The sequence below is a fragment of the Pinus tabuliformis genome, chromosome 2_1 (genome assembly GCF_031772625.1).
Source record: "Pinus tabuliformis cultivar Carrire ecotype Pingquan chromosome 2_1, CPIR1, whole genome shotgun sequence".
In the NCBI taxonomy this organism is placed as follows: Eukaryota; Viridiplantae; Streptophyta; class Pinopsida; order Pinales; family Pinaceae; genus Pinus; species Pinus tabuliformis.
This window is the reverse complement of record NC_142299.1, coordinates 897,484,002-897,493,302: the sequence shown is the minus strand read 5'-3', so window position 1 is coordinate 897,493,302 and position 9,301 is coordinate 897,484,002.

Below are 9,301 nucleotides of genomic sequence, written 5' to 3'. Positions count from 1 at the left end.
TATAATAACTTCTTCTACTATCAAACTGTCTCCTGTTACCTTTTGCAATATCCTTCCCTTTGTCATGTTTATCTTTATGAGGACATTTAGCAGCATAATGACCAACTCTACCACAAGCAAAACATTTGAAGGGGAGCTTACCTCTGAACCTTCCGGTGCCCAGTTGAAGTTTCTTTACAAAGTTCACCTCATTTTCTTCTGATATATATCATGATTCCTTGTGTTCTTCCTTTTATTTTCCTTTTGCAGATGCTTTAAATGTGGCTTCTCTGACTTTTGAGGGACCTCCTTTCCTCATTTCAAAAGCAATCAGGATCCCATGAAGTTGAACAACAATAAGAGTCTGCAGATCCTGCTTCTCTTCAATGGCAGACACTTTTGACTCGAATTTAGGAGTTAGAGATATTAAGATTTTCTCTACTAAAGTAGTGTCCTTTATTTCTTCACCCATATTTTTCATGTGATTTACAATCTCATCTATATGTATAAAGAAACTAGTTTCATCATTACGCATTCTGAGAGTTTCATATTGAATTATGAGAGTTTGGAGTTTAACACTTTTAACCTTGGTATTTCCTTCATAGCTTTGAATTATTTTGTCTCATATTTCTTTTGTTGTGTTTAGCTGCATAACTTTGACAAATTATGATTCTGTCAAACTTCCCAATAATGCATTGACAACTTTAGCATTGGTTTCATAAATCTTCTTTTTTGTTGCATCTGTGGGAACTGTCGCTGAATATTGATAACCTCCTTCCACAATTACCCAAATATCTTCTCCAAGAGAATGAAGATAAGATCTGGTTCTTTTCTTCCAATATATAAATTATTTCCATTGAAGAGTGGTGGTTTGATAGATGTCATTCCGTCTTGATTGCTCATCTTGGGATATCTTCCTTCAAGTGATCAAGCTTCTTTTGAAGGATCTGCTCCGATACCAATTGTTGGGAAAAACACTAAGAGGGGGAGGGGGGAGGTGAATTAGTATTTAAAAAATCACAATAATAATTTTCTTTTCTGAAATGTATATGCGACTTGATTGAACCAAACTAGCATACATACATGACTTTTGTAAAAGAAACTAGTGTATGCTTAGTAAACTTGTAAAATATCTAATTCTTTATTTGTTAAACTTGAACCAGAATGTACGAGATTTATCAGGCATTTCATAAGCAGTAAACAGGTGCAATATGAACAAAATAAAATATCACACATAAGTAACACATGAACACCAGAATTTAAGGTGGAAAACCATTGTGGTAGAAAACCATCGTTGTTGTTGTCTCAACCTTCAGAACTTATTAACATCAAAAAATTAATAGATTCTTGTATTGGTGCAGACTCATACTAGTACGCATGCACCCACCTACTGAAGGCTACAACCTTCACTCGTTCTCCAACTCCTACTGGAAGGGAGATCCAACCCCCTGATCTGATCACCAACTACTACTGGCAGGAAGATTCAACTTCCTCATTAAAGGCTCCAACCCTCAATAACATTCATGGACCACATTTCATAAATTTTCACACTGGATCCAATATCAACAATTAAGCTCAACAATCAAACTGTAACTCATCACTATAATACAATAATCAATCTCTGACACAACTAAATCAACCAATCATTGAAACCCAATCAACTAACACTTAATCAAAACTAAACCAATCAACTATAACAGCCATATCATTGTAACCAATACAAAAAAATAAACTCAGAATATTGCTTTAACACACAAAATCAACTGCAACCTTGATAATTCAAATTCCAAAATGTATACGCTACTTCACTTAAGGCAAACCACGTGTATACACTCTTTTCTGTAGAGAAACCCACGTACAAATCATAATATACTGAAAACTGAAAAAACTTGTAATTCTGAATCAGACACAGAGTTGACTAGAGATATTCTGGAATATTCTGTTAGCTTACAAAATCCTCATACAGTCAGCAGTGTCAATAATATTTTCAACCAATCAACATGTAAACAAAGTCAACTTCATCATTTAATCAATTCTACTTCAGGCATTATCACTCAACCCAAATCAACATGAGGACATCATTGACATATAGTAGAGAAACAATAGCACTAATCAGTTTGATCAATCATTTATGAATAGAAACCCTTAATTTATATACAAAGCGTTGAAGAAGCGAACCCGCGTGTATACACGCTTTTCCCAAGACCAACTAGCGTATAGATCTACAAATTTTGACCTAAAATTGCGCAGCTCTTCAGAACTTCAGAAAGACCCAGATCATAATATTCAGAGATAAAAACATGCGTCAATACTTAGATCTAATCAATCCATTATCATATCATACAATGAAAAGTCATTTCAGGTCTCATGGTCCCGATCCATCATTGTATTCATCGGTGCATAATTATTTCAAATCTATGTGACAATTATGGCCCTTACAATGAAAATATACTTCATATTGAAGTATTCATCAAAAATCCTTTCACTTGCACACTTAACACTTTGATCTTCACCTCTTTATATATTTTAGCCCTTATCCAATACCATGGGTCAAAACTACATTAGTGCCCATGGTAATCTTTGACGGGATCAATATTTGTTGTCGCGCTCATTACCATGGGCCAATACCATGGTAAGGACCCCTAGTATTTAGAATACCATGGTGCAAAAACCATACGCTGCTTTGCTTCACCAAACTAGTGTGTATACGCGACTTGGCCTTGATGAACCCACGTATAAATTTTCAAATATTCACCTATATCAAACTTTTGATTATGATTTGTAAACCTTTGACCCATCATTCTGGTAATATGTTCCATCATTATGTCACCTCTGAACTGACCTGTGGATTCATCTAGCTACCATATACTTGTTCTGTTATAAGTGAGTTTCCATCAAAGACAACACATGCATCATAATGCCAACATCTATCAAGGTCTTTACAACTCCTAAATTTGTCATTACTATATTTCTTACGTTATTCAAGAGACCATATCATATGTTGATCAATATCATCATGTGTTCTTCTCATCTATCATGCTTCTATATATCAAATAACCATATGGAAGAGTCCTTACTTTTCCAATTTAACCAATACATACAATGCGCATGCTTTCAAGTATATTTCTTCATCCAACACTTCCTTCAATAATCTCTGAAGATATTAATTTACTTTCTAATGAAGGTCCCTTTTCTAAATATATGCATATCTTTTCTTTTCATATAGTTATTTAGTTGTCTTCCTTTTGAAATAAAAACTTCCTTAACTTTCTTTGAAGATGATGTCTAAGATGATATTTCCTCCTTAAGATGAGAGATGCCCCAGTTATTCCCTCATGCTGCAACTTGATATCTTCTTACCTTCAAGCTTCATTAATGATTTCTTTCATAATCTTCAAGTGGAATATACTCTTACAATCTCACTATGATTCTTCTATATGTTGAAGAATCTTCTTATAACGATGGTTATGTTACTATGGAGAATCCTTGAGATCCTTAAATGACTGCTTCTAGATCAACATGATACAATGTAGTTGTTGCATGAATTGTGAAGTGTTAGATGGTCCAAATCCTTCTTGCTAGATGTTTTCTTCCAATAAAATGCAACTGACTATGTAGACTGTAATTATTCCAATGTTATAAGCTTCTTTTCATGATGCCATAATTTGCATAATCCAATACTCTTCTAAAAATTTAACGACATATCCTACTCTAACCCATCTTCATTCTTCGGATTCTTTTCAGGTTTTTTAGCAATGTGAGCTCCACTTCTTTCCTTCCTCTTATTTTTCTTTGGGTTTTAAGGATCCTTGGGACAATCCCTTATAAATCCATGTGGTTGATTGTTTTTGTTGTACTTTCGACAAGGTTCAAATATTCCAAATTTTCCAAACTTCTTCTTTGATCTAGCAACAAAAGCTTGAAACTTTTCATTGATGGGTTTGGTGTCATCCTTTGCTTTCAATCTTGTTTCTTCTAGAATACACAAAGCCCACATCTCATTGAAGTTTGCAGTATCCTTTCTTGAATAGATGTTGGTCACAAAACTACTCCATTATGAAGGTAAATCATTGGGTACACAAGTAGTTAATTCAGAGTTAGAAATGACTTCTCCAAGCCCTTGTAGTTAATATTTCAATTGTGATATTTTTATAATATATGAGGCCAAGCCTTCATCTTTTGATAACCTTTTCTTGTAAAGTCGATTCCTCAAGGATATTTTCTGACCTGTAGTACTGACTACATATAACTTTACCAATTTTTCATAGTTTCCTTTAGATGTGCCCAAATCTACAACAAAGGAATGAGATGATCTTTGATGGACTCAATGATAATTATTTGATCCCTAAATTCTCCTTTATTGTACTTGCCCATTCTTGAGTCTTATTCTTATATGGTTTTGTAGCTTTGCCTAGAACGTGATCCATGACTTCATTTTCTATGAGCACCAAATCAGTTATCTTCTTCCATGCGTGAAAGTTTGATGACCCGTCGAGTTTGTTGCCTTTCTTGAAAAATGAAATCATTTGATTTGAAGATTGAGACATGGAGTGAAATAAAGTACTTACTTGTCAAAAGATCGATATGCTTGAAAGAAGATGATGCCTTCTTGATGCTTCCAAATATTTTGATGATTCCAAGAGTTCTTCAAAGATGTCCTTGAATGATGACTTCTAGGATGGATGACACAATAATATCAAATATGAATGATGATACTTCCAAGAGTGTAGATTATGTTTCCAAGAATCTCAATTCTTCTTGAGTAATGTCTTCTGTGAATGATGATAAAAGAGATTCCAAGAGAGAGAGCTTGATAGTTGATGTAGTGGTCTCCCTTTAAGATGAATGATGGTTTTTGAGTTTCCTTCCTTATTCCCTTCCTTGTGTCCTTTTGCAAATGATGTCCTCCAAAGTAGCTTATATGATTGTTTGTAGAAATATCTTCTCCTTATGCCAACAAGAGTGATCTTCAAGTTTCCTTCTCCTCACCTCAACTCCGATACCATGTTGAGAAATGGGCAACCAATTAGGGTTAATTTCTCTTACTTGATAATTTCTTGTGAATATATGTTAGTTTCTTTTTACTTTTATTATTTTATCTTCATCAAACAATTACCAAAACATAAACATGAATATCACAAGAAGATAATGAACACAATATATAGGTTCCAAGCCAAGGAAAAACCCCACAAGGGGGAAATCCCAATCAACCCTTCTCTTCTTATAGAATCAAATCAAAGTGAGAAATCCAAGACCAAAAACCAAGAACAAGACCTTCCAAAAAACCCAATTCAACCCTACTTCAAGCTTTCCTCAATCAAGTCAATTCCAATCAAGTCAATGAAGGTCAAAACTTCTTTCAATCAAAATTTCGACTCTACAACTTTGCAGAGTTTCCTCGGCACCTTTGCAGAAACATAATTTTGGCCTTGTAGCTCGCAGAGTTGCCCCAAATTTTCGCATGTGTGAACAAAGATAGACAAAATTTAAATTTTTCTTCCTTCTTAGATCTTCAGTCTCTCTCCTTTGATTCTTGCTCTTTCTTCTTTGATTTTGACTTGCTTTATTGCTCTTTCTTGCACAAAAATTGAAGTTTCAAAGTGATGACCAAATGCAGTGGAACTACTCCCTATATACACATCTAGGAGGTCGAATAGGTCCCTTCCAAGGTCAACTTCTCTGAGCAGGGTTGAGTTGGTCTTGTGGAGACAAAAATGACTATTTTGACTCAAATATATGATTTTTTACTTTCGTTCAAAAGTCAAAATGGGACTTGAATCCAATGCAATAAATTGACTTATGACATATTATTTTGACTTTATAAACCCTAGAAGCATGAAGAACATGCTTGAATAATGAAATAATAGTTATTATTATGTTTTTTCTTTTTTTTTCATGGAAAATACAATGATACAAGTACAATAATAATTATGAAGACCGGAGCTAGTTACATTTTCCAACACTCTCAAGTCCTAAATTCACCTTGTAAATATTTGTCCCAAGTTCGAGGCCTTTTCGACAATGTGAAAAAAGACAACCCAATATTTAATGGAGAAATGGTGCCCCCTTCCCAAAAACATCTTATGGATCACCTTCAAGCTATCCCTAGAAAAGACTTACCGGGTGCAAGCCCCGGAAGTGATGATTGATGCTATGTGATTCGTTCTCCACATTTCACTAGTTTCAATCCCACTTCTTCACCCCTGTGAGCATCACCCGATGCAATGAGTGCTAAGTGAACTATTCAAAAATCATGAGAAATTAGTCAGTTACGACTACCTCTCATGGAAATGGTCATACGTTTGAATGACTTACTTAACGCAGTTGAATCCCAAAAATGATATCTAATCTAGTAGAGTTAACACACGAACACCTCATTAAATTTTTGCCCTGAAGAGAGAGGTGTCCAAAGTGGATGTATATTGAGATTCCAAAGTGATTATAGGATTGTACAAAGCACCATGCAAATTAATAACATTCATCAACAAGAGAGCATGATAGAGATAAAATTATTTTTCCTGGATTTAGAAATGTATACTTCAATCATGTTTATAGAGCATTGAATAAAGAGGAAAAGTTATTAGCAAAGGAAGTAAAGGATCTAGAAGAGGGCAAGTTGGACATAAAGGAAACCCTAGAGAGAGGCCCAAGGAAACTCTCTTCCAGGTGCCTTTTATAAGTTAGTTACTATCAACACACTTGGGAACAATATGGATTGGTTGTTCGTTTTGTTATGAAAATTTTGTATGAAGACAATAACCCCAAAGTTATGATTGGAAGACAATACTGAATTTCTAGTGCAAAACTAATACAAATTTCATCATCCATGCTTCTTGTATCTCATTCAAAACTAATACAAATATCATCATTCGTTATTCTTGTAGCTCATTCCATAGCAAGCATATTGATTAACATAATTTTATGAATAATATGTCAAAATTAACCAAATGGCAATTCGATATACATTGTAATTGCCTCACAAAACAGTGGGACTAGCACTACATCTGTTACTATTCTAATCGATTTTTGGTTATGATATTAGCTACCATAAATGTTGGATGACTTTTCGTCCCCTCAAAACCTTTTTAATCAATTTATTCTAATAAAGTCTACTTTAATATTTAATTTTGGGCTAATGATAACTTAAATTATGTGCAACTTTGAATTTCAGCAAGAGGTTGATTGTATTTCAAGATGAAATTGGCAATTTATATACTTAACAAATGCAAGATATAATATCTAGCTAAGTACTTGTGTTTTGGTAGTCTGCTCTCAACCCCACAGATTTCTCTGATGCTTGAAAATTTGTATCTTCTAAAAATTAGCTTCCTTTATGGGTAATAAGCTTGACAAAAATTTAGTACGGGAAAACAATTATATCTAGCATCATTAGGATTAAAATGTTTAAACTAGGTTGCACAAATAACCTAGGTTGAAGAGGACAAGGCCCTAATTGGCCTTAATCCTCGGGTTGGAAGTGAAAACAACCACAAATTTCCTATACCACTCATCCATGATCCCAAATCAATAGGTTTCTTCATTCTTTAACATATTGCAAGAGGCCAAGCAATAAACTCCAATTAACAACAATGGCTCTCGTGGACAACGGACTTGGAACTAGTGATGGGGAACAAGGAGTTTCACACCCTTATTCAAGGTTGAAGTCTTATAGACATCACCTCACCTAGTGTCTTAAAGTTATTCCCATAATGATCTTTCACCTTGGGATCAACACGAAGGTGCCTAGAGGTATGGGGTGAAGTTCATGGGATTAGAAAGTTGGGATTCTTGTGGACATATTATGGAGCTTCTTGAGAAATCTAAAGGGCATTGATTAGAGTGATTTCTCTTTCTTTGATAACTTCTTGTGTTGTATTTTTACTTGTCTTAATTATTAGCTTTACTTATTATTATTATGTTTGTGTGTCATCAAACAACTACCAAAAGTAAGAAGAACAAGAACACATAATATAGGCTGCAAGCTAGGGCCAAAACCTCTCCACTTGAGAGGAAAACCCACAAATCTCTTCTCTTCCTTATAGATTCTTCAATTGATGAATTCCAAGACCTTTAGACCAAGACCAATACCTTCCAATAACAATTCCAAAATTTCTGGATGATGTGCTTTCCTTGTCCAAGTCAAACCCAATCAAATCTCTTCTAGTAACACAACTTTGACCTTCAGCTACAAAATTTCGGCCATCACTGCAGACCTGAAATTTCTGGCCCTCCTGTAGTTGTTACTGCGACACGTGTGAGCTTCTTTTAGCCTCACGAGACTTCCTTAGACCTTCACTTGGCTTTCTCTAACTTATGGAGCTTGTGGGTGGATTCTTGTGACCTTCGTTTGACCTTCTTTCCTTCTCTTCTTCAAGATTGAACTTGTAGAGAAAACCCTAGATGTGTTGAAAAAACCCTAGCCTTCCTTCGCATGTGTGAAAGAGAAATAACCTAAAACCAAGTCTTCTTCATCCTCTTCCTTCTCTTTTGCCTTCTTCCTCTTCTTCCTTTGCTTGAATGAGTGAGAGATGAATGTGCTCCAAGGTGGTCAAGTTTCCTGCTTTATATAGGCTTCTCAAAGGTGGACGTGGCTCCCCAAATTAGGTCGACTTGATCTTGGAGGGCATTTTGACAGTTTGAGGGACAAAAATAATTTCCTTTACAAGTTACAATGTGCCTGAAGGGGTCTTCAACTTATGAAAATGACTCTCTTGACTTCTTTACATAGGAAAAACCCTAGAAACATTCAATGGGTGTTGTAACTATAAAATAAAAGACCTTGAGCATGAAACCCATGCTCCAAAAATAATAATAATGATTTTATTTCATTTTACAATTTACAATTTACAAGAATCAAAAGTAAATTTCATATTTATGAAGACCTGACCTAGGTACACATTTTTTAACACTCCCTCTTAACTAGGGAGGTATTCATAATTGGTACATGGAAATTCTCAATTTGAAGAGATCTCATAAGAAGAGTCGGATTGGTAACCCATTTGTTTAACATCATAACAACCAGAATTTCCATATAGCAAGGCCTTGACTAACAACTCTATCTCTCCACAAGATCATAGCATAATGCTGGCAATACCAACGATTTATAGACACCATCATCATTGTCTCTCAAGGTACATACCCCACCTGGGTGTTCACATAGTATGACCTTCCTTGGACTATTCTTATCTTGGATAGCTAGTCCTCAAAGAATATCGGTCCACGACTACTCTTATCTTAGATTCCCTACCTCATCCTCAAAGTGTATCAGATGCAAGATGCTTACTCAATCCTCCATTATGTCTTCCTAAGTGAAGACAAGAAT